General features: G+C 41.9%; 1 protein-coding gene, 1 long non-coding RNA gene and 1 other non-coding gene across 8 annotated transcripts in view; 1 reads left to right on the plus strand and 2 right to left on the minus strand.

Moving 5' to 3' along the window:
* Positions 1-838: 838 nt before the first annotated feature.
* LOC138749835 (uncharacterized) lies at positions 839-20240 on the minus strand. 2 transcript variants are annotated; one of them, XR_011348883.1, is made up of 4 exons: positions 20136-20240; positions 7151-7278; positions 4283-4415; positions 839-2203 (listed from the first exon to the last, which is right to left on the minus strand). It is a non-coding gene; the product is annotated as an uncharacterized lncRNA (long non-coding RNA). The 2 variants fall into 2 exon arrangements; XR_011348884.1 differs by lacking the exon at positions 20136-20240 and adding an exon at positions 19810-19880.
* The window catches only part of acaca (acetyl-CoA carboxylase alpha), a 266819-nt gene continuing 247805 nt past the window's right edge, over positions 7602-26615 (plus strand). For 2 of the 5 annotated variants that reach the window (XR_011348882.1, XR_011348881.1), the window contains exon 1: positions 20067-20231. The gene's annotated coding sequence lies outside the window, so the exon portion shown is untranslated. Of the gene's footprint in view, positions 7630-9377; positions 9466-12143; positions 12208-20066; positions 20232-26615 lie in introns of those variants that run through there. The other 3 variants (XM_069911757.1, XM_069911759.1, XM_069911758.1) reach the window with 2 other exon arrangements.
* Positions 7769-7872, minus strand: LOC138750056 (U6 spliceosomal RNA). The gene has a single exon (XR_011349046.1). It is a non-coding gene; the product is annotated as a U6 spliceosomal RNA (small nuclear RNA).

The raw sequence follows: 26615 nt of genomic DNA on the forward strand, positions 1-26615 counted from the left end.
TGCAGGTGCAGCAGGTTATTAAGAAGGCAAATGGAATGTTGGCCTTCATCGCTAGAGGAATTGAATTCAGGAGTAGGGAGGTAATGTTGCAACTGTATAAGGTACTGGTGAGACTGCACCTGGAGTACTGTGTCCAGTTCTGGTCTCCATATTTGAGGAAGGATATACTGGCTTTGGAGACGGTCCAGAGGAGGTTTACTAGGTTGATCCCTGGGATAAAGAGGTTGACTTATGATGAAAGATTAAATCGTCTAGGATTGTATTCGCTAGAGTTCAGAAGAATGAGAGGAGATCTTATAGAAACATAGAGGATTATGAAGGGTATGGATAGGATAGATGTAGGAAGGTTTTTTGAGCTGGCCAGGGAAACTAAAATGAGAGGACACAGTCTCAAGATTCGGGGGAGTAGATTTAGGACAGAGATGAGGAAAAATAGTTTTTCCCAGAGAGTAGTGAATGTTTGGAATTCTCTAACCAGGGAAATGGTTGAGGCTGCTTCATTAGACATATTTAAAATTCAATTAGATAAATTTTTACGTGATAGAGGAATTAGGGGATATGGGAAGGTAGGTGGAGTTAGGTCATAAATTAGATCAGCCATGATCGTATTGAATGGCGGAGCAGGCTCGATGGGCCATTTTTGGCCTACTTCCTATGGACCTATTATTGCTACATAATTCTTTACAGAAATTTAAAACACCTTCAGGATATACCTGACCCAAGGAAAAAAAAACACCAAGAGAATGTCATCTTTGGTAAAACACAAAAATCTGCAGATACCGTGATTGAAGTAAAAACACAATGCTGGAGAAACTCAACAGATCAAAGTGTGCAGCAAAAACAAATTACATAACCAGCATTTGGAGCTTGAACCCCTCATCAAGGTATAATCAAAATATAAGCAGGCGCCCAATCAAAATGGTGGGGAGGGCTACAGTAGGAGGAGCCCAGTCTCACAGGCAGGAAGTAATAGGTGAGTAAGGGAGGCAAACAAGGGGAGGGGGCTGACTCTTAAAGGAGAGGGAAGGAGGTGGAATTTCCTCTTTAATTGGTTAAGTATTGTTTTCAGGATTGGATGTGCATTTCATAAAGTGTTCATGTAACGATTTCCAGGGTTGAATTTAAAGAATTGCATTTGTTTAATCCTTTGTAAGCCATTTAATATTCTTTCTGAACATCCAGTCAGTCGTCAATTTTCTTGGAACATTGAATGTATTGCAGGAATTAATTGATGATATTTCTGACATTGTACATATGCAACTTGTTTACTCGCTGAGTGAAAGCATTTCCAGTTCACGCAGGTGTCAGCTGCTTTGGCAGTCAATCAGATGAACGTGCTGCTGTCCTCATTTGAACGCTGGATACAGAAGTGACCTGTGGTGCACACATTGACTTATTCACAGCTGTTTTCATTGAGGGGCCAGATTGTGAATGTCACGTGATGATATCATGAGTTGTATCCTGCCAAACTGGGCTCGTATGATTTTTAGACTGCGAAGTCAGGGAAAACAGCGGAATTTTTTAAAACATAATTACTACCCATGTGGTCGTTCACACTGGGCGCCTTTTAAAACTGCAAGTATCTGAGTTCAACAGTCGTGCAGTCGAGTGGATGACCGTCAACAAATTTTTCTGGTATGATTTACACTGCAGGCTTCCTCCATAAAGTTGTTGGGGTCCCGCAGGATAAATCATGGAGCAGGAATTGACTCAAAATTCCTGCACATTCCTTTTTAGGCTGCTTGTGTAGCGGTAAAATTTCTTGATTGCGCTGTTGAAGGCCTGCAGTCTAAAAACCATAACTGATGCAATGAAGAAAGGGGTGTGTTCTCGTGTTCAGTGCTAGCAGAGGATTTTTTTTTGCTTTTGCCTTTGGGCAGCTTGAAGGAATCCCAAATTGGGCTTGGGCCAAATATGGAGTATCTTCTGCATCGCCATTTGGATTAACTCCTAGATTCACTGATGTGAATGTTTTTGCCTCAAAGGCCAATTTCATTTTTCAGTTAAAAAAAAATTGCCAATTAAACTGAGTGACAGGCAGTCTTTTTTTTTGTTTCACTGTGGCTTCACCTCCAGGAGAAGTAGGAATGATTGCTCCAAACTGACAATTGAGGACATGACAGGAGGATTTCCAGATCTTCAGTTGGAGTTACCTTGGAACGATAATGCATTTAAACCCACTGTGATTCCAGTCTTCTGCGTGCTGTTGTAATGGAACATAGTGCCCACATTTATTATCAAACTTGGTGCAAACTTAGTTTAGTTTTAATGCTTTCTAAGTGATAAGAATTGGCTGAACTATTTGTCAAATATCAGTTTTCTCCTACTTGTCACATTAACCTAATTCTTTTAGTTTGAACGACGAAAAATATTGCAGATCTATTTGGTGTATTTTACTTTGCCATTGGCTCAATTATTTTTGCACACTTCTTTGTAACTATGATTTTAAACCCCCCCCCCACCAAAAAAAAAGATCCTGAGCTCAATGCTTCCTGATATCCTGGTTGGATAAAAACATACAAATGCTGGAAATGAAAACTCGGCAGGTCAGACAACTTTAATGGAAAGATAAATACGCATTCTCATTCTTGATTTTTAAAAATTTATACCAGTGGTTCTCAACCATATTTCTTTCCACTCACATACCACATAAGTAACCCCTATGCCATCAGTGCTCTGTGATTAGTAAGGGATTGCTTAAGGTGGTGTGTGGGTGGGAAGGGAAGGTTGAGAATCTCTGCTCTCGACCCAATTGTTACTGAAATATTTTGCATGAAAAAAATTGTCATTGGCCCATTTTTTTGGAGTTATGAAACCGTGCACATAACAAGTCAATTAGGTACGATTAAATCAGTGGTTTTCAAACTTTTTCTTTCCACTCACATACCACCTTAAGCAATCCCTTACTAATCACAGAGCACCTATGGCATATGGAATCCTTAAAGTGGTATGTGAGTGGAAAAAAAAGGTTGGGAACCACTGATTTAGACAACAGCACGGTAACAGGCCCTTCTGGCTCACAAACCTGTTACGCCCAAATACCCCAATTAACCAAGGACCCCCTGTACGTTTTGAAGGGTGGGAGGAAACCCACGCAGACACGGGAAAACATACAAACTCCTTTCAGACAGCGCTGGATTTGAACCTGGGTCGCTGGTGCTGTTATAACGTTGCGCGAACCAGCATACTAACCATGCAGCCAACATCAAAACAAGCTGAATGATTAAAAGTCATGTGACATTTATGAATTTGGTCTCCTCTTTCATCTGAATAAACAGTGTTGGTAGTGTGTGGCATGTGCTCAACAATATAAATATGCAGAAAGAGAACGTGGGAGAGAGATCGTGTGGTGAGGAAATGCTAGCGCGAATGAGTCAATGTAAAGGGCCTATTTCTGGGCCTCCCGCTGCAGGTTGACCCGTTGTTGGGCCTCCCATGTAATTAACATGGACCTTTCTGGATAATGCGTGATTGTATTCACAATAGCAGATTAATTTATACCTCTATTTTTTGTGACGTTGCTGGATGCAAATCAATACCAAGTAAAGTATTTTTTTGATTGAACTGCTATTGGAACTTGGGAATAATTTGAAAGGGTTGCAAATTAACTCATATTTTAATTTTGTACAGTTCACCTCAATTTTCTGTCGTGTGTTTGATTTCTGTTGTTGTATTTTTAAAAAGCAAAACTTTCAGCACTTTGGGATGTTGGTAAAATTGTTGGGATATCAACGAGCCTGAGGACTTGAAAGAAATCAAATGCAACGTTACAGTGGAACAAATTTACCTAAGAATTTGTTTTATTAATATGTGAGGATATATCATATAAAAGTAAATATTTGAAATATAATATTATTGACATTATTCAATGAAACATTTTATTTAAGCTGATTATATTGTAGCACAATAATTTTGTCTGACATGCACAGTGAGGTTGGGTGCAGATTCATGCTACAATTTGCTGGAACTTTCTATTGCTTTGCTCGTGAAATTGGAAATTTTGCTCCTGACTCGATTCATGCCTTGTAGAGCTTTAGGATTGGAAGATGTGGAGCAGATTTCTAAACAATAGGTTATCATTGGGGGAGTCAGGTGATGGAGGAGTGGCTGGTCGAGTGGAACCAGCCCTCACCAGAGAAAAGAAAAAAAAAGTGAAAGAACAGAGTTCAATAAACATAAAATACAGGAAGAGAAAGATAAAGTTCCAGAGAAGAGACAGAAGATGACACCCAAAAGAGAAAAGGGAAGAAGGAAAATCACTGGAGAAGAAAGAAGGCCTTACCTGCACGTCGGAGCAGAGAGCCACTGTGGAGAGGAGCGGCCGATCTCCAGTGTTGGTGAGTCCCCAGAGGAGCGGTGTCCTCCCAACCGGCAGACTTTGAAAATGGCTCTCAGAACCAAGAAGGGGTGCGCAACTGCAAGTAAAAGAAAAGGTTAACGCCAGTGGGTGGGCGACTCAGCTGAGGAGTGGCCAGCTGAGAGACGCCCAGTATCGGGACGTTCGGCTGGGGGAAGTAAGCAGGAAAGAAGAAAAGAAGAGTGGTGAGAAAGTGAATGAAGGGCTGGAAGAGGGTGAGCGGCAACGGGGCGACTGGCATGGGGCGACCTGTGGCAGGAGGCCCGGCAGTGGGTCGGCCTCCCAGCAGCGGGTCGGCCTGCAGGAGGGGGCCCAGCGGCAGGTTGACCTGCAGCGGGAGGCCCAACAACGGGTCGAGCTGCAGCGGGAGGCCAAACAACGGGTCGAGCTGCAGCGGGAGGCCCAACAATGGGTCGACCTGCAGCGGGAGGCCCAACAACGGGTCGACCTGCAGCGGGAGGCCCAACAACGGGTCGACCTGCAGCGGGAGGCTCAGCAAGGATACAGAAGCAGCTCACCAGAGAAGGGTGAAGATACACAGATACAGAGAAGAGAAGATGACACAGACATAGATACAGACACAGAAGAAGAGGAGGAAGAAGACCAAGAATTTCAAAGGAAATAAGAAGGTAAAATAGAAGGAGAAAATTTAGATAAAGCCTTTTTCGAAGAACAAATGAGGTCATTAAAAGAATGGCCATCATTAGAATTTATTTCAATCAAAAGAAAAATGAAAAGAGCTGAAGACAGAGCTTAGAGTTGGTCATGACTGAAATAGGGAAAAGAGTAGAAAATGTGGAGGAACGAGAAACTACTGTAGAAATGGAGATAAATGATTTAAAAGGGAAGTCTGAAGAAAGCGGGAAAAAAATTAGAGACACAAGATTTATTGTCACAAAAAATTGATGTATTGGAAAACTACAGTAGGCGAATGTAGAGCTCGCCGAAAGAACCAAAGACTTGTTGATCCAAACCAAGGCTTTTATTAGCAAAAGACCGGAGCTCTTCACAGGTGGCCGACCAGTCCGGAATGATCCGACCTGGCTAGGGACACAACCCTTTAAGGCCCAAACAATAGGTGTGGCTTAGCTCTCAGCCAATCGCTGTAAGCACAGTCTAGATACAGTAACTATATACACTATGTACATTGGTGATAGATCTGTACTATCACAGCGAAACAACATAAAAATAGTGGGCCTGTAAGAAGACAAAGAAGGGTCAGATATGAAGGAATTTATAAAAAGATGGATCCCGAAAGTGATGGGAACGACAGACTCACATGAAGAAATAGAAATCGAAAGGGCGCATAGGGCACTAGTACCGAAACCGCCACCACATCAAAAACTGAGATCCATATTGGTAAAATTTCTAAGAAATACAATAAGAGAAAACATACTGGAGCAGGCAAGAAAGAAGGTTAGAGAAGACAATAAGCCATTGGAATATAAGGAACAAAAAATATTTTTTTACCTGGACATAAGCTTCAAACTTTTAAAGAAGAAGAAGGAATTCAACACGGCGAAAACAATCTTATGGAAGAAGGGGTATATTAAGACATCCAGCAGTACTCAAAGTATTTATTCCTGGGGAACGGAATAGACTGTTCTCGGACCCAAAGAAAGCCCAAGAATTTGCTGAACATTTGCAGGACAGGAGAAGAGAAGAGGAAGAGTGACAAGAAGGATGACCTGCAAGAAAATATGTAAAAATATAAAGTAAAGATAATGTGTATATATAAAGATTTAAAGATGGATAAGAGAAGGGGAAGAAGGGAAAAAAAAGAGAGAGCTTTGTTATAAGTATAGGAAAATAGTGTTCTCGGGGGGGGGAGAATAATGGTCACTGCGAAATTGGTTAACACTTGCAAGTAAGTTCGCAAACCAAATGGAAAGGGGAGTTGTGGTTGCCGTCAAGGGACAAGGGGCAATCCAAGGAGGGGAGGTTCATTTGGGGTTAAAGGGCTATTGCTTGTGGGATTGTTGAGGTATTTCATGTCTTAAGTGTGTTGTCATATATTGAGATTAAAAAGGAAAACTTAAAAAACAGTAATGGAAAAAAGGGATGGAGGTGGTGAAGAGGTGAAAAGAAGTGAAAATAAAGATATAAGATGGCCATGTTGGACTATATGACTGTAACTGAATATATAACCAAGTTTAAGTATATCCCATTGGAAAAAAAAATCACATATAATTTAAAAGACAAAGTTACAATCTTTGAAAAAACCTGGGAACCATATATGGAACATAACAGAAAGAGCAGGCCTCGGACCACCACCACCTCAAATGATAAGAAGATAAACACGATCAGATTTAATGTGAATAAGTAGATGATGCGTCTTTTTTGTTTGTATTCCTTTTGTATAAAGATATTGTTTTATTGTATTTTATATGTTCAATATTGTTTTTGGAGGGGGGTGGGAAGGGAGGGATGGGGAAAAAAAGAGAAAATATCTCTGTGAATATTTAAAGAGATGCATCTGTAAATATATTGGTTGATATGGTTCATAATGCGATAAATAAATAAGTATTAACAAAACAATAGGTTATCATTGTTTATGTAATTATGTTCAAAATTATAAGGCATGGATATGTGTCCAAGTCATGTCCGCTCCCATTTACACTAATTACATATTATTTACCCCAGATTCTACCACTCAAAGCATATTGCACTTCAAAAGAAACTAACTACTCAGCTCGGAGTGAACCGCAAAAGTCTGCAGACATTGTGATTGTTGTAAAAACAGAAATGCTGAGGAACCTCGAAGAAGGGCCAAAACATTGGTTATATCTTTACCTCCTCTGGATACTGCGAGACCTGCTGATTTCCTCCAGCATCCCTGTGTTTTTCCAACTACTCAGCAGACTTGATCCATGAAATGGTTATGTGACCAATAACAGATCAGAAGCTGAGGGCCGACAATCCTGTGAGTGAGATAAAAGAAATGTTTTGAGCTGATGGAAAATAAATTCAAGCACAGATACCTTCAATGAGCAAGCATGATAGAAGTCTTCTTGAGCTGCCTGAGGCCCTGATAGCTCAGTGGTTAGAACACTGGTCTTGTAAACCAGGAGTCTCGAGGTTGTTCCTCACTGGGGCCTCATTTCTGTGATGGGTGCTGGTCAAAGTGGTGACTCTCTGTCTTCCTTACGGTAGACAAAAGTTATGAAGAATTTCATGTATGTTACATTCTAATGTTGTATTACATGACAATAATGGAAACTTTGCCTTTTTTTCTAATCTCCAGACATTGCAGTGTCAACAGGATCATTCCAGTTGAGTATATTTTGTATAACATCCACGGGTGAAGGGGAAAGGAAGAATTTTACAGACATTTTTAATAAAAGTGTACATTTTAAAATGAAACGACTTTGCATACTGCAGGTCATCACTTAACATTGCTTTTTTTTAAATTAAAAAAATAAATGCTTCACGAATTTGCGTGTCATCCTTGCGCAGGGGCCATGCTAATCTCTGTATCGTTCCAATTTTAGTATATGTGCTGCCAAAGCGAGCACATCACTTAACATTGCTGATATGTTCCTGGAAATGCTACTTTAAGTGAAATGCCGTTAAACTAAACCAATTTTATGTCGTAGTAAAATACTGCGGTATCTTATTTATATTTATTTCTCATCCACGTTATAATGAAACAACATTATTCAAAGACTTACTGTATTATGAAAGATCAAGAATTTGAAAAAAAAATAATTGGTCAGAGCATTTAATGGAGCTGAGCTCCCTCATCTATGCAACACAAATTGAAGACCTGGCTATTTTCAAAATCAAAATTGACTTTGAGTTTAATGTAAATACACAATGGCGGAAAAAAAACTTTGGTTTTGAACTGTTGTCCTGGTTGACCTGAATGTCTCTTAACATGCACCATCACAGATTTAGTTGGCTGAGTCATGAAGTAATAGACCGATTTAGCTCTTGATTTAAAGGTTAAGCACAAATGTGATTAAGTTTTCTCTTGGCCATTGCTTTCCTGTTGGTTCTGTATTTTCACTGAGGTGAGCGCAAGGTTTTGTTTCTTTGTTACTGAACAGCTGGAGGTACTTTTGAGGCCTGATCAATAGATTTGGCTGTTTTCGTGCTGGCTGAGAAGTAGAAGCAATCAAGTCTGGTGAAATGTCCCCATGCAAACAGAAGGCATATCTGGATTTTGTTTGGGCTGATGGCCAGGGTGGGAAAGGAATGTTGGTCTGGTATACTGCCAGGTTTCCTGCCAGCACACTGAAGGAAGATTTCAGTTCGGAAGTGGTTCAAGTTTACCTGCAGAAACTAGGCAAGCTTAGACTTTTAAAATTTTATGACTTCTATTTTTTTAATCCATTTAACTTCATTTAACCTTGATGTTTAAAATTATATAGATAAGGGGTTTGAATCCGGCGCAGTCTGTAAGGAATTTGTCCATACTCTCCATGCCTGCGTGGGTTTCCTCCGGGTGCTCCAGTTTCCCCCTACCCTTCAAAACATACCAGGGTTGTCAGTAAATTGAGGTATTTGGGTGGCATGGGCTCATAAACCACAAGGCCTGTACCAGGCTTGTGTCTTAATTTAATTAATTTAACATTTAAATTTAAAAATTTAAACAAGCCATGAGTTGGGAACATTGAAAATGGTTGTGTGTTGCTATAAAGATAAGGGAGGGAGACATTTATCTTTAGCCACCAACAACTTTGCAAAAGAAACATTGCCTTTAAATAAGAGAGTTTATGGTAAGTTGAACATTAAAAAAAATTACACCACCACCTTGGGGTTACTAAGAGTTTACAGACATTATTGATCTCGGATGACCAGTGGTCATAGGTTTCCAGTACTAATATTGGCTGAAGCTCCACTCCTCTGATTTGCAGTTTTTTGGCCGTATGTACAGTCAGACAGCAGGCTCACAGGCAGCCCCAAGCTCCCTTGTTCTCTTAATGTATCTTTTGATCTCTCCACTCAGTCCAAATTTCACATACTTTGTTGCACTTCACATTCCACAAGTGAACAATATGTTTTTGTTTATTCACAGAGTTCTTCTTGTCCATGCCAACCAAGCTGGTCCCATTTGCCTTCGTTCACCCCATATTCCTCGAAACCTCTCCTATCCATGGACCTGTGTAAGTGTCATTTGAACAGAGCAATTGTCCTGACTTCTACCAGTTCCTCATGTTTTCCCATGTCTGCGTGAGTTTCCTCCAGGTTCTCCGGTTTCCTCCCGCCCTTCAAAACGTACAGGGGGTCATACGTTAATCGGGGTATTTGGGTGGAACAGGCTTGTGAGCCAGAAGGGCCTGTTACCGTGCTGTTGTCTAAATCAATGGTTCTCAATCTTTTTCTTTCCATTCACATACCACATTAAGTAATCCCTATGCCATAGGTGCTCTGTGATTAGTAAAGGATGGCTTAAGGTGGTATGTGAGTGGAAAGAAAAAGTTTGAAAACCACTATTTTAATCGTACCTAACAGACTCATTATGTGCACGGTTTCATAGCTCCAAAGGAAATTGGCCAATGACAATTTTTCTCAAGCAAAAGATTTCAGTAACAACTGGGTCTTGAGCAGAGATTCTCAACCTTTCCGTCCCACTCACATTCCACCTTAAGCAATCCCTTACCAATCTCAGAGCGCTTACGTCATAGGGATTGGTTAAGGTGGAACATGAGTTTAGGGGCAGTTTGAAAACTACTGATCCAGCACAATGGGTCAGCACATTACGCAATTAAACATGCTAAATTCAATAAAAGTTAATTTAATGGTTCTCCAACTTCCTACATGATGCAGCAAATTATGTTTAGCTTGAAGTTGTCTATCATAATCCCCAATTTCTTTTTCCAGGAAGCAAACCTTTTGGAAAAAAATTGTTGACCAGTGTTAACTTCCAGGGAGAAAAGTCCAGGTTTACCCAGCCTCCCCTTTACAATTCCTGCCTACCATTCTCATGAATGTTTTCTGGACCCTTTCCATCTTGATGTTTTATTTCTATTAACTGGGTCACCAACACTACTCATTACATGCAAGTCATTACTCCCAATATATGGGAGCATTGTTTATCTTCAGCAGAAAGTTCAGTAATTGAGAAGGTAGAGGCATAAATGTAAGTTGATTGATAGATGGATTAAAGAGGCTTGGAGCAAAAAAAAATTCACCCAGCAAGTGAAGAGCTGTGGGAAATCATCATCCTTAAAGTGATGGAGGCAGAAATCCAAAGAGTTTTAGGAGCCATAACTGGCAGGATTATGAAGCAAGTGTTGGGAAGTTGCATTGTTAAAATCGAGCCATGTTCAGCAAGGATTTGAAGGGCCTCATGGCAGTCTCCAGATCATAAATCTACTGGAAATTATTTATAACCTTGCTTGCTAAAATCTGCATGTTACTTGCTTATTTATTCTGTTGCTTGGCTAATAGTGTGCCCGGCTCCTCTTTTACCTTCACACAGAGTTTAATCCTTGGCCAACAGCTGCCATAATCCACTGTGACTTTCAGCAGGATTTTGCTTTTACACAAATTCAGACAGATAGTATATGGTAGCAGGTATACATATAAATATCTGCTTCCATACATACATTTGTCCGAATTTGCCATATATCCATCAATTTCATTTCCTGCATTGGTTTAACCATAAATTTTGCTACTTTATTCTTTTTGCTTGTCTTTTGTCCAGTTTTATCCAACATTGGATCCAAATTAAGGTTAAAATCCCCTCCTATCAATATATTTCCTTGTGTGTCTGCAATCTTCAAAAAAATATCTTGCATAAACTTTTGATCTTCCTCGTTAGATGTATATATATTGAGCAAATTTCAAAATTCTGAGTATATCTGACATTTTATCATTACATACCTCCCTAATGGATCTATTATTTCATCCTCTATTTTGATGGTACATTTTTGTTAACTAATATGGCTATACCTCTATCTTTTGAATTATACGATGCTGCCGTTACTTGTCCTACCCAGTCTCTCTTTAATTTGTTATGTTCCACTTCAGTTAGATGCATTTCCTGCACAAATGCTAGATCTATTTTTTCCTCCTTCAATAAATTTAGTAGCCTCTTCCTTTTAATTTGGCTATGTATTCCATTAATGTTTATAGTCATATAGTTCAACGTAGCCATCTTATATCTTGCTTACACCTCCTCGCCACCTCCATCCCCCACTTTATCCCATTTTCAACTCTTAGTTTTCCCTTATTAAACTCAATGCACGACAACACATTTAAAACACAAAATACCCCAACAATTCCCACATCCAATAATACCTTAACCCCAAATGCTCCCCCCCCTCTCTGAATTTCCCCTTATCCCTTGCCGGGGAACCACAACTCCCCTTTCCATTTGGATTGCGATTTTGCTCGCAAGCGTCAACTTACTTTGCAGTGACAATTATTCCCTCTTCCCCCCCCCACCATGCCAGAAAACACTTTTTTTTTACACATATAACAAAGCTCTCTTTTTTCCCCTTACTTCCTTCCTTCCCTTCTCTTTTCCCTCTTTAATTCTTTACATCTACATTGTTTTTACATCTTTAGATATACTTTATTGCCATTTTTCATTTTTGTTCTGCGAATTCTGTGCTTCCTCCGGATCCGAGCACAGTCTGTTTTGCTCCCTGGGTATAAATATTTTAAGCACAGCTGGATGTCTTAACATGAATTTATAACCTTTTTTCCATAAAATCGTTTTTGCTGTATTAATCTCCTTCCTCCTCTTTAAGAGTTCAAAACTTGCGACTGGGTAAAAAAAAATATTTTTTGACCCATGTATTCTAATGGGTTATTATCTTCTCCAACTCCGCAGGGCAGGTACCAACCTCAGGGATCGGGCGCTCCTCACTACCACAGCTCCCTGTTCCTTCGTGCAGGTAAGGCCTTCTTCTTTCTTCTCCTGTGACTTCTTTTTTCGGTTTTTACTTTCTCCTTCTTGGGTGCCATCTTCTTTCTCTTCTCTGTAACTTTATCTTCTATTTCTTATATTTTATTTTTGTTGTACTTTGTCTTTTCCTAACTTTTTCCTTTTTTTTTCTGGAGAGGGCTGGTTTTCCCGACCGGCCACTGCTCCATCACGTGACTCCCAATTTTACTGTACAACTTGATAAAACTTTGGTTAAGCCACAGTCGGAGTACTGTTCTGGGGATCGCATCATGGAATGGATATAATTGCATTGGAAAGGATGCAGAGGAGATTTATTAGAACATGGCCTGGGATAGAATGTTTCAGATATGAGGAGGGACTCGAATGGGCTGAGTTTTGATTTCCTTGGTTTGGAGGAGGCTGAGGGGAATTCATTAAAAGTCAAGTTTATTGTCATCTGATTGTACAAGTACAACCCGACGAAACTTCTGATCCTCGGAGCAAAACGTGTTGACATACATACAGACAAACAATACATATGCGGGACAAGTATTCATATATACAAATGTTTTGTTAATTTGAGGGTCTCGGATGGCCAGTGTGAGCATTTCCTTTGGACGTTCAGCATGCCCACTGCCTGTGGGGAAGAAGCTGCTCCTCAGCCTGGTGCTGCGGGCTCCCATGCTCCTGTATCTCTATCCCAATGGGGGCAGTTGAAAGATACCGGGTGAGGTGGAATGGGTCCTCAATGATTTTGCATGCCTTCTTCAGACAATGATCCCAATAGATGGGGGGGGGGGGGGAGGTGAAGAGGGAGAAGCCAGTGATCCACTCTGCCTCTCTTCTGGTCCTGTGGATTTCTCTGCAGCAACCATACCACACTGTGATGCAGTCAGCTAGGATGCTCTCGACAGAGCTCCTGTGGAAGGTTGACATGATGGTGGCCGGTAGTCTTGCCTGCATCAATCTTCTCAGGAAGTGCAGGTGCTACTGTACCTTCCTGACAAGTGAGGAGATGTGTGACCATGATAGATCATGAGTTAATTGAACTCCAAGGAACTTGGTGCTCTCCACTCAGGGTGGTCATTCCTTGTCCTCCTGAAGTCCACGATCATCTCCTTCGTCTTGTCCATGTTGAGACTCCGGTTGTTAGTCTCACACCATATCACACCTCGACTCACTATTATTGCAGATGAGGCCAACGTTGGAGCTGGATATGGCGATACAGTCGTGGTTCAGTAGTGTGGAGTGGGTTGAGCACACAGCCCTGAGGGGCACCAGTGCAAAACGACACTCGATGTTCTGCTACTGACCCATTAGGAGGACCAGAATCCAGTTACAGAGAGGGGCTGTTGAGTCCCAGTATATACAAAGTATATAGTGAGAAACTTTTCCCCATGACATCAGTGTCCAAGACCAGAAACTGCTTTCTTGAAAGTAATGATGAGTAAAGAGGAACTTTTTTCCTGTCCAGTTTGAACTTGAGTAGGTGGTAGAAGAGGGTGTTCTCACAACATTTAGTAAGTACCCAGATGAGCTCTTAAACTGCCAATACATTTGCTGGTAAGTGGGACTTGTATGAACAAGTTCTTGATGGTTCGCAAGGACACGTTGAGCCAAAGAGCCTGTTCTTGATCTCCATGAATCAAGAGAGCCAAGGAATCTGATAGAATGGTGGACCAAGGAAGACACACAAAAAAATAGCAGCGGGTAAAACCATGGTCACAGTCCTTGTATTAGTAGCAGTAAATTGGGTGCTAACAAGTGTGTTGTCACCTCATTGGAAAAACTAACAAATAACAAGTGACTTGGATTCACTGGATAGCTCAGCTTCATCATTCTGGCTGTGACCTAATGGCTGCAGAACCAACGTGCTGGGCTTCATCAAATAAATCAATATTTAGCAATCTGACCCGGGTTTATCTCTGTGAATAATAACTAGGAAAAGGTGATTTTTTTTTTCTTCTCTGATGAGTATGATTATTTTTGGAAGAATTTAAAGGTGCAAAATACGACATTTCTGATCTCTCTCAAGTTGGAGAGGGTTGCTCAGGTGTAAGAGAAGTGCTTGGTAATGGCTGGAGATGAAAAGGATGTTGTAAGTAAAGGTTTCTGTGGAATTTGATTGATGTTGGGCAGAAATCCAGCTCAGAATGGAAAATTGTATTATATCTAATTGTCAAGTACGTCTCATAATGCTTTGTTGCGTTCTAATTTGATGTTACTTAAAGATTGCGTTTTTCACAATTTAAGGATAAATAGCAGTTTTCAGAACGGTAGGTTAATTCTCTCGCAAAGGATTAAAATGTTGCTATAAACTCACAAAATTTAATCATTTATTATGGAAAGCCTACTCATAAATGGGCATTAGCAAACACATCCAAAATATAACAAATATTGTCCAGGTAAATTAATCCAGGATACCAGAGTTGTAGGAAGGGAGAGAGCAAGATATAAAAGCACCTAATTGCCTGAATACGCCTGGGATTGTCTGATCTGAGAAGCTAAGCAGGCACAGAACTGGTCAGTACTTGGAGGGGTGACTGCCGAGGAACACCAGGTCCTGAAGGTTTCTTTGAGGGGCGATGAACAAAGTGGTGACTCTCTGTTTGCCTTACGGTAGACCAAAGTTAAAGAATAATATGCATGTTACATTCCAAATGTAGTATTCTGTGACAATAATGGAATTTTTATCTTCTACAACAATAGACAGAGCTTCATAAGTGAGGTGGGGATGTAGCATTCTTATCAGAGAAACACAAAGCAGAGAAATAAGCCCTTTGGCCCACTTAATCTGCACCAACCATCAAGTACTCACAAAAGTGCTGGAGAAATTCAGCAAGTCACTGGGCAGCACAGTTGGCACAGCGGTTAGTGCAATGCTGTTACAGCGCCCGCGATTGTGACTGGGGTTCGCATCCTGTGCAGTTGTTAAGGAGTTTAAGTTCTCCCTGTGTCTGCATGGGTTTCCTCCGGGTGCTCCTGTTTCCTCCCACCATTCGAAACATATAGGGGGGGGTGTAGGTTAATTGGGGCAGCACAGGCTCGTGGACCCAAATGTCCTGTTACCGAGTTGTCTAAATTTTTTAAAATTCATGCAGTATTCTTTACATGGAAAAGATAAAGATACACCGCTAATGGTTTGGACCTGAGCCCTTCATCAAGGTAGGAGCAAAAAGGCAGGTGCCTATATAAAATTGGGGGGGAGGGAGGAAGGAGTATAGGCAAGAGATAGATGAGAATAGAAAGGCAGAAGAGAATAAAGCTGATGTCATAGGGAATAAGGGGAAGAGTGGAAAGGTTTTTTAAGATGTACAGCACGTAATAGGCCAAATTTACATCCAATTAACATACACCCCCAGTACGTTTTAAATGGTGGGAAGAAACCAGAGACCTCAGGGAAAAGCCACGCAAACACGGGGAGAACGTACAAACTCCTTATAAGCAGGGCTGGTTTTGAACCCCCGTCCTGATTGCTGGCACTGTAAAGGTGCTGCGCTAACAGAGCCAATGGGGAAGAGGGAAAAAGAGGAGGGACTTAATGGAAGCAGGTCGATGTTGATGCCATCCAGACACAATGATAGGTGTTGCTTCTCCAATTTGTGGGTGACCTTGGTTTGGCAGTTCATGCCGGCGCGAGAGCAGAATTGAAATGGTTGGCCATTGGGAGATTCCCGCTATTGCAGCAGGCAGACTGAAGGCGCTCAAGGAAACGAACTCTCAGTCTGCGTATCACTAATCCAACACTAATCCCATTTTTCAAAATTTTCCTCACCGCATGAACTATGCACAAGGTCAAATGAGCGACCTGACATTCACTCCTTTGGGATATGGAAGAAAAGCAGAAGACCTGGAGGGAACTCGCATGGTCACAGAGAAAGTGTACAAGCTCCACCGTGCAAGCCCTGGAGATCAGAATCTGACCCAATTCACTGGAGCTGTGACACTCATCGATGAAGTGTACGGGAATAATTTGTTCGATAAAGAACAGCAGAGTCGGAAAGTACCAGTTTATTACCATAGAATGCAGTGCGGCATTCAGTGTGATAAACCATTTGTGCACTTTCACACCATCCGTTATCCAATCTCGATTCTTTTGCAGCTAAACCTTCATAAATGTAATAAGGCTCTGCTGGGTATTAGAAAAAGGACCTGATGCAAATTGTATATTTGGAAAAAAAACATAACTAAGAAATTGCTGTTGGGATGTTAATGGACATATTCATAATGTTATTTTAGCCAGAGTTTGAGATGTGAATTAAACAAATCAATGGAAGATGAAGAAATCTTGATTGACTTTTCGATCTCGCTATTTGTGGTTACACTCACATAACCCAAGGTGTGTGAGCGGATCACGTCAAAAACAGCCCAGAATCCAAGAGGCAAGAGCAAAGATCAAAATAACAAGACAATAAATCAAGAACCATATGGGAAAGAAAATGTGCAGAAGTGGAAGCCATCCATTACCACGAGAATGAAAGGATTTTATTGCTTGGATTTGTCACCCTCCACTGGTTGCGTTTATTGGAGCAGCCATTAGGAAATTTTCAGTGATGCTGATTCATTGCGGGGGGGGGGGGGGGCTGTTCCAAGTTAATGTTTGAGCTGTAAAAATGTTACTGGGACCAGTGAAAGTGTCTGTCCATAAAATCAACTCCACCAGAATATCCTAAGAAGAGGATGAAACCTGCTCGATATCCCATGGCACTGCAACCAAGTGGAAATTGAACCAAGTACAAAGCCATTCTTCTCCTCAAATCTGGTCTCCTATGCATTCCAAAATCCGGTTTCACGGGCACTATCGGGGATGTCTTTTGCGGCATGTGCGGCAAATCCCGAAGTGTTCTTTCCCCATCTTGAGTCCCTCCTGCTCCCTTAAGACCATCGTAAAGTCTCCATCTATGATTTGACATTAATTGGTGTTTTTAATCACATTGTTACTCAGCGAGAATTGTTTTCTATTATCGAGGAGCTAGCCAAGATTTTGTTGCTGTACAGCTAAAAATATAGTGGACTGAACTATGCTAGATGATTCAAATGTGAGGTGATGAGTATTTTATAAATTTGAGATGAAAATGTTAAATATTCAAAACAATTGGGGAAAGGTACATTGTTAAATAGAAATCTTTTGACCGCTACTTTTATTTGGTTGATTTACCATCTGTTATTAAGACCATGACTTGTGAGCAGAATTAGGCCATTCAGCCCATTGAGTCTGGTCTGTCAATCAACCCAATTTTGTACTTTAATGGGAAAACTTGAAGGGAAAGGAAGCGTAACCTAGAATTTCTGTGTGGTTACAGTGATGACTTCATAAATGAGAGACCCCTCAGAGAGTAGCTGCTGAATTTAATTCCTAGGCTCTGTCGATTCCATTATATATTCTCCTCCACCCACATCTCATTCTTTCTTCCCCCTCTTCATTTGGTCTTCCACTTTCCATGCTCTCTCACCCTTACATTCTTTCCTCTGGGCAATCCACAATTATGTCCCCTCCCCATTCACTATGCTCCATATTCTTCCCTCTATCCATTCTTCTTTCTGCCCCATCTATAGTAATGTCTGGTACTCCATTTACAAGTTCCTTGAGCCCTTTCCCAATTGTTCTTCACTTTTATGCCTGCTCTGCTTCACTCTGTTAATTTCTCTCTTTCCATTCCTCTTCTTCCCCTTTCAGTCTCACATTTATTCCCCTCCCAGTAAACATCCCTCTTGCTCACTTCCTCTCATTATTAATTTCTCTCTGCATTCTTCCCCATACATTTCATAATGACTACTTTTCTGAACTGTGGGGTGGCACAGTTGGCTTAGCGGTTAGCGCCAGCGATTGGGACTGGGTTCAAATCCCACGCTGTCTGTATGGAATTTATACATTCTCCCTGTGTCAGCATGGGTTTTCCCTGAGGGCTACGGTTTCATCCCTCTGTTCGAAACGTACTGTGGTGTAGGTTAAGTGGGTGAAAATTTGGCGGCATGGGCTCGTGGAATGAAACAGCCTGTTAACGTGCTCTAAATTTAAACAAATAATAAAAAATATAGTTTCTTTTATCCTTTCACTCTGCCAAAATTCCTTCTCTAGCACTCAACTGATCTATAGGCCTCTTGCTTTCATTCCTTCTTTCTCTCACTGTCCACTCCCCCTCCCTCCTTGCCTCTCTTATAACTCCACTTTCTCTCAACGTTCCTCAACCTTGCCCTTCCAAAATGGATGTCATATTGAGTCTCTTTAAAGCACTGGTGAGGTAGTGTACAGCTTTAGGTGCCGTATTTGAGAAAATTCATGCTGGCATGGGAGAGGATTCAGAGAAGATTTACTCAAATTATACCATGAATGAAAGGGTTAGCATATGAGGAATGTTTGTCATGTCTTGGACTGTACTTGTTGGAGTACAGAAGGATGACCTCCCAGAGACATTTTGAATACTGAAAGGTCTGGCAGAGTAGATATGGCAAGGTTGTTTCCCATGGTAGGGAGTCTTCTTATTTTTATTAGAAGTGTCTTGCTGCTGGTCTTCTTCCTCTGGGTTGGTCATCTGTTGTTTCTTTGATTTCTTCTTGCTCTTGTTATTTTCTGTTTTTTCCTCTTGCTGTTTTGTTGTGGCTGTCAATCTCAGCTGTGGAGATCGACTCCTCAGCTGGTCCTCCCTCCCGACAGTGTTATTTTTGTCTTGCGCATGCACGGTTGCGCACTTTTGCTTGGCTCCATGAGCCATTTTTGTAGTTCCGAGTTCGGGGCTTCTACTGACCTTAGGGAGCGGGCTTCTCTCTCCGCGGCGGGCCTCCTCGGACAGGTAAGGCCTTCACCTTCTTCTTCCGACATCCTTTCTTCTTCTCTTCTTCCCGTTGCTTTTGGCTTTTCTTTTTTCGCTGCCATTTTCTCCACACCTTTATTTTCACTTTATTTTGGTTTTTGTGTTTGTGCCTTCGTTTTTTCACTGTCTTTATTTAACTTTTCTGGAGAGGGCTGGAGTTCCCCGACCGGCCACTACTCCATCACGTGACTCCTCCCCATGGTAGGGAGTCAAGGACAAATTGGCTCAACCTTATGACAAAAGGGTGTCAATTTAAAACAGATGTGGAAAAATTTCTTTACCCAGAGGGTCATGAGTCAATGGAGCTTGTTGCCAAAGGCAACCTGTAGAAGTTTACGAGAGTCTTTGGCGATGTACCGATTCTCCTCGGGCACCTCACAAAGTATCGCCTTTGTGGCAGCATCAACCTGCAGGCTCCAGCACAGAGCTTCAGAGATGTTGACACCCAGGAATTTGAAAGACCTCGAGCCCTCCATGAGGTCGAGTTCTCTTGACTTCCTCCTGAAGTTCACAGTCGCCTCCTGGGTTCCGCTGACAGGAGTCAAGGCTGTTGTCGCGACACTTTTCAATGAGCCTATCCACTTTGGGAGCACGCTCCTTCCCTCCCACCATTTTATTCGGTCACCTGCCCACATTTTGCTCCTTCCCTCCCACCATTTTATTCGGTCACCTGCCCACATTTTGCTCCTTCCCTCCCACCATTTTATTCGGTCACCTGCCCACATTTTGCTCCTTCCTGGAGGAAGGAATAAGAAGGAGCCTGCTTGACCTGCTGAGTTTCCCCAGCATTGTGTTTGTACCTCAGCCACGGTGTCTGCACGTCCGTGTTTTACCTCGGTCTATTTCAGCTTCTTGGACACTTTCATCATCATCCCCCCCCCCCCCCCCATTCATTCATGCGTCCGCCTCCTCATTCATTCCGCCCTGACCCCTTCCTGCTCGGTGGTTCGATCGTGACGCGTCGCTCACTCATCCCCCGACTCGCTCGCGAGTGGTCACGCCCCTCCGCGCGGCGCGGCCGCCGGCCAATGGCGAGGCGCGGGGGGCGGGCGGGCGGCGCTCGCGGCCCGAGGGGAGTTCAGAGGTGAGTGAACGGCAGTAACCCCCCGCGAATCACGCCACCGACCGAGTGATGCTGCTGAGTGGAGCCGGCGACGAAGCCCGGCAGTCGGTTCCTCCTCCTCCTCCTCACATCGGCTTCAAATCCCGGCGCCGGCCTCGGGTAAGTGTGTGTGTGGGAGGGTGGGGGGGGGGGTGTGAGCCTGCTCAGCGCCGGTCCCGGGCGGAAGGCGGGCGTGGGAGAAGGCGATTGAAGGGGGCAGGGCCGGGGCCTTGCATGACGGAGGGACGCCCTGGGCAGCAGGTAGGACCCAGACGATTGTCAGGCTCCACCCGCAGGGCCGGAGGGCAGCGCTTGCTTCCTGGTTGTGAGTCCCTTCGTTTCCCCGTGGGCTTCCCCGCCGGGGCTTGTCACCCCCACCCCCCACCCCCCACCCCCCACCCCCCACCCCCCACCCAGACTGGTCGATGGGTCTGCCAAGTTTCTAGACGAAGAGGGCCATTTGCAGGAAGCAAGTTGAAGGGGAAATAGTGCTCCTCTCCTGACACGTGTTGCCCAGCGTCGTGGATTATTAACGCGTTGTCGGCTACTGGCCCAGCACGGGTATTATGGCTGCACCTCACTCGTGGTGGGTGGCCGTTCCAAAGGGAGGACATGGTCAGAGGTTTTACATACACACAGAGTGTGCACGTTTGGCTTTGCATTTGCATTTGTTGTTTTTGCAATACTATTTAAATCTTATAAAATATATTTTTAAACTCGTGTTTATGCACATATGTGTGTGTGTATGCATGTGTGTGTGTGTGTGTGTGTGTGTGTGTGTGTGTGTGTATAAAACTCTGACCATGTCCTCCCTTTGGAACGGCCACCCACCACGAGTGAGGTGCAGCCATAATACCCTGCTGGGCCAGTAATATATATACACACAGACACACACACACACACACACACAGTTATCAGCACAGAGGACCCATAAACCCAGCAGCAATAGATATTCACCAAGACAAATGGTTACTTAAACAAAAGTTGCTTTTAATATCTTTAAACATGAAAACACGACCACACTTTAACTTATCACTATTAACTTAACTAACCTAACCTGGCCCCCTTCTAATTATAAGTGCATGTGTATGTAATGTGTGCAAGTTCAGAAAAGTTCTTTGATTCACAGTCCAAACTCACTTCTCATTCCTCCAAGTTCACTGGTTGCAGGCACTTCTGATAATGTGCACAGAATTTTAAATTTATGAAGTTCTCCATGCTTCGGTGCTTGAAAGGTAAATGGTTACTGCTCGGGGAAGTTTTTGTTGGCTTTCAGAAAGATTTGTTGTTCCTGGACACAAACTGATCTCTTTTAATCAGCCTCGTCAGTGTCTTGCTGAAGAAACTTGCCCCATCAGGGTTTTCCAGATTGTAATCTTTCTTTCAGGACACCACAGAGTTCCTTTTTGTTTTGTCTTATTTCAAGTGAAACATTAGGCAGCCAGTCCTCTCCTCGTGGAAAAACCCCCATTTCGAAGACGGGTTGTGAGCGCTTTGTTCAACCTGGTCAAAGCCCCTGTGGTTCATGCAAGAGGAGAGGACTGGCTGCCTAATGTTTCACTTGAAATAAGAGAAACTAAAAGGAACTCTGTGGTGACCTGAAAGAAAGAGGTTATCATCTGGAGAACTCTTCTGTTCCAGTTCCAGCTGCTGCTGTTGACTGTAGTACTGCAAAACTGATCTCTCTCTCTCTCAGAGAAAAAGCTGTTCAACTCTCTATGCTTGCAAAAATAACATGACCCCTCTTAGAACAGCAAGCCTGCGGCTCCAAACCACTCCTCTGAGTTCTTTCATCTGTTGCTTTTCAAAACAACAATTCATTAGTGAAGTCTCTTGGGCACTCCCCAAAGTTTTTGCAAAGACTCTGAGGTCCAGTATTTTAAATGAGATCTGTTTTGTGCGTGACTTACACTAAAAAAAAAACTGCCCCAATTTATCTCCCCAAAACATATCTATATACAAAACAAACTGTCACAGTATCGTGACTGGAAGGCTGCATTGTACTTGGAAATGGTGCTGTTCGTTAAGCTTACGTACATTGTGCTCATTGTAACAGTGCAGGGTAGTTGTGGAAAACTGACATTGGTCATGTTGTGGAAAAGCGACAATGAAGTTGTCATGAAGTTGCTGAGTAGAAAGGGAACTTGGAGGTAGAGTATGAGGGAGCCAAAAGTTTTTCTTCTACATCAGTGCTGTCTTGATTGATTATAGCCAAGTCTGCCATCTGCTTTAAAATGATGGTGGAACTGAAGATGGGAGTTCTGCTTGTCATAAATGTTAGTTATCTTTCACTTTTCCCTATCTTACCCCTTTATTTCCACCACTCTCTTTCCTTGCCTCCCCTTCGAATGGTTTCCTAAAAAAGTATAATTTTGTAGTAGATGTAATTCCTAAAATGGTTCCTCTCCTTTAATCCTTTTAGTAGCTCTGACATATGTCTTTTTCTTAAAGAGCAAACCTAGATTAGAAGATTAAAATGAAAAAGAGGAAGTGATACAGAGTAAGTACAGGACTGTGCTCAGAAATGCATTTTCGTGCACATTGGAGACTTGGAATTCTCTTCCCTGAAAACACTAACTACAGGATTCATTGAAATTTTCAACATTAGCTGTGATTTTTACAGGGCAGGGTTATCAATGTTGCAAATACAAAGCTGAAATCTTTTCAGTTTTGGTCTTATTGAATGGTGACAGTGTTAAGAAACTTGGTAGGTTATTCTTCCTATATTTAACCATATAACCATTTATGGAGCAGAAACAGGCCATGTTGGCCTTTCGAGTCTGCACCAGTTCACTGATTTTGTGCGCCCTCTTCAGGCATTGGTGATTTTAAGTGTAGTGTATCTTTGAGAATTTTAACATCTATCCATAGGTTCTCTGTACTTTGGATGTGAAATCTCATATTAAAATATTCAAAAACATTGGCTGTGTGGGAGAAGCCAGTGAGTGGCCGTGGACAATAGCTTCTCAGACTGGAGGCCTTGGACTAGTGGTGTGCTGCAGGGATCGGTGCTGGGACCAGCGTAGCTTGTCATCTAGATCCACAATCTGGACAACAATGTGGTGATTGGATCAGCAAGTTTCCAGACAATACTCAGATCAGAAGCGTTGTGGACAGCAAGGAAGGTTTTCAAAGCTTGCAGAGGTCAAGAGAGAAAATTGTTTGTTTCCATGTGTTTGACAGAATCAAATTTGTCCTGAAAAATTGGTCCAAAAAATTTGACTATTACAATATATGCTTTTTAATGTATTATTATGTGACAATAAAAGGAACCAAAGCCTCCACATTCTTTTCTGTAATGGAGCAACCAGAATTGTCGCAGCATTTCAAGTATGGCCTAACTAAAGTTTTATCTAATTGCAACATAATTCCCTGCTCTTGTACTCCGTATCTTGACTAATGTAAGTAAGCACCTTTACCACCGTATCTACTTGCGTGGCAAGTTTCAGGAGCTATGGGCTAGGAGCCCCAGATCTCTGCATATCAAGTGCTTTTGTCATCTTCAATTTCCAACATTTTTCAGTGGCTTTTCTTCTTCCACCCATCTTGGAGTGAAGCTTTTAAAATTTTCAGGGTTGAATCTCATTGTTCATTGTGTTACTCAGCAAATTTTGCTGTTCTTTGGATCTGCTGAACTTCCAATCATAAATTTAAAACTCCCGTCTTTGTACTTGAGTCCCTTCATGGCTGGATGGCTGTGTTGCTTCTTTTCTGTGCTACTTTACTATTGCTCTCATTTTTCTCCTGGTTCCTCTCCCACACTCTTTCTTCTCCTATTCATAATCAATGAATAAGAGATTTATGAGGCTGTTGTCAGGTTAGGGCATGTTATTCATGAGGATATATTAGCTAGGCTTGCATGATATTCATGGAAACAAAAGTTGGCTGGAGATTTATTGAGGTGTATAAAATTATAAGAGGAATCGATGGGGTAAACAAGAAAGACTGTTTCGCTCAACTAAATGACATGGGTTTAAGATGGAATTAGAAGAAAACCGCAGAGCCCACCTCACTGACAAAAGGCAAAGGAGGAAAAACCCAACCCCAACCAACCAATTTTCCCCTGCAACCGCTGCAATCGTGTCTGCCTGTACCGCATCGGACTTGTCAGCCACAAACGAGCCTGCAGCTGACGTGGACTTTTTACCCCCTCCATAAATCTTCGTCCGCGAAGCCAAGCCAAAGAAAAGAAAAGAAGAAAACAAAAATCAAAAAAACAATTGAGGAATGCTGTCGCTCTCAAGCTCCTAGTTTGAAAGTTTGAGAGGAGAAAAAAAAAATCCTCATCACACAATGAGGACCTCAAACGGCATAATCTTGTCACACAGCGTCGCAGCTTGCACAGCTGGAGTGGAGCTTGCATGTTCTCCTTATGACAGCATGGTTTCCTCTGGGTGCTCCAGTTTTCTCCCACTTTGAAAAGACAAGCTGGTTGTCCACTGTAAATAAACTCGATTGTGGCTGGGTGATGAAACATTGGGTGGAGTTGACAGGCATGCGAGAAGGAATGGGTGACGGAAATAATTGAGAGAATAGGATTGATGGGATTCCTCTGACGTGTGGGTTGATAGGTTAATTTACTACTCTAAATTGCTTTGAGTGTGTACGTGATGGAACTTGGAAAGGGGGAATTGATGGGAATGTGTGAATACAAACCCTCAGCAACACAGAAAATGCTGGAGGAACTCAATGAATCAGACAACATCCGCGGAAAGCAAAAGACAGTCAATGCTTTGGGCTGTATCATTCCAGATGAAGGCTTATGGCACGAAACGTTGACTATCTATCACCTTCCATGTATGTTGTTGGACCCACTGAGTTGTTGGACCGGCTGAGTTCTTCCAGCATTTTGTGCATTACTCCAGTTTTCCTGTATCGGCATTTGCCATTGTTTAAAAAAAATTGAATTGAGGGTAGATGGATGCAGGATGGTGCAAATCCAGCATGCTGAATGACTTGTGACGTGCTCAGTCACTGCGTAACCAATAAGGCTGTGTACAGAAAACTGGGATGTGGGATTAGCCCGGGTGGTCTTTAAATTGATTTGATCTTTGCACAATCATTACTTTTTCTGATGTACTTCTAACTCTCTCTGCCCCACTCTTCTGAATTGCTTCTCTAATTACCTCAACATCTCTTATCTTTTTTTAAAAAAAATCCTTTGACTCTCCATTCTTGTCTCCTGTTTTGGTTTAGTTTTATTTTGCCAGCTTGTACTTTGTGCATATTAGGATAGTTTTGCGACATTTAAAACACTTAATGCCAAGTACAATTTTCTAATTCAATTGTACCACAAAAACTACATAAATCTAAACCAGAAATTTCAGAAATGTGCTTCAGATCAGGTGTGGAGATTGGAACCTTTATCCACTCAACCTGGCTGTGTAGAAAGGTGAGATCCTTCTGGGAAGACCTGGGGGACATTCTGAAAAATAATTACAAAGGTGGATTTTTCACAGGACCTGGAATTGTACCTTCTGGGAAACATTATGGATATGAGTTTTAAACTGTCCAGATACCAAATTCAGTTTGTGAAGGTTGCTTTGGCAGTACCCAGGAAATGTATCGCGGTTATGTGGAAGACCGACTTCTAACTGAACATTGCACGATGGAATATGGAGATACAGAGTTGTATTTCCCTGGAGAAAATCACATACAATTTAAGGAGAAAATATGACACCGTTGTTAGGGTATGGCAATTTTATATGCTATGTATAGGTATGCAGATATAGTTATACCCCTTCTAAAAAGAAGAAAGGTAAAAATCCATACTAATATTGAAACAATTGAGATAAATGAAGTGGGTTGTGGTGCAGATGACATGTTCCTGTTTTGTCTTTTTCATTTTACTTTGTTACTTTGGGTGGTATATTTGGTTCCTTTAAGGGTCTGTGACTCTATAGATTGTTTGTTTAATGTACATAATCCCTTCCTTATTGGGGTTTGGGAAAGAAGGGAGAGGAGTGAATGGGGGAAAAATTGACACTGAATGTAATATATCATTTTTTTTTGGTAACTTTATTTATTGCACTATGAACCATATCAACAACAATATATATAAATGTTCTTCATGCAATATACATAGTGACATTTTTTTTAATGTACTATATCATTGAGAAAGATTGTATTGTTTTGGATTTGTGTGAGTCTTGGAAAATCAAAAATAAAATATTATTTTAAAAAAGTGTTTACTGTTGCTTGATTTGTACGCCCGATTAGTGGGCTATAGAAGCTTTGCAGAGTGATGCAGAGATATTGATGATCATCACATGTGTACTCTAAGGATGCGTGCTTAGCCTATTGCTCTACTCAATATACACCCATGATTGTGTGGCCAGGCACAATTCGAATGATGTCTACAAATTTGCCAATGACACCATGGTTTTCGGCAGAATTACAGAGGCCAATGAGGAAGTGTTCAGGAGGGAGATAGATCAACTAGTTAACTGGTGTCATAGCAACAACCTTGGACTCAATGTTAGCAAAACCAGGGAGATGATTGTG

This window comes from Narcine bancroftii, chromosome 14 (assembly GCF_036971445.1).
Source record: "Narcine bancroftii isolate sNarBan1 chromosome 14, sNarBan1.hap1, whole genome shotgun sequence".
Classification (NCBI taxonomy): domain Eukaryota; kingdom Metazoa; phylum Chordata; class Chondrichthyes; order Torpediniformes; family Narcinidae; genus Narcine; species Narcine bancroftii.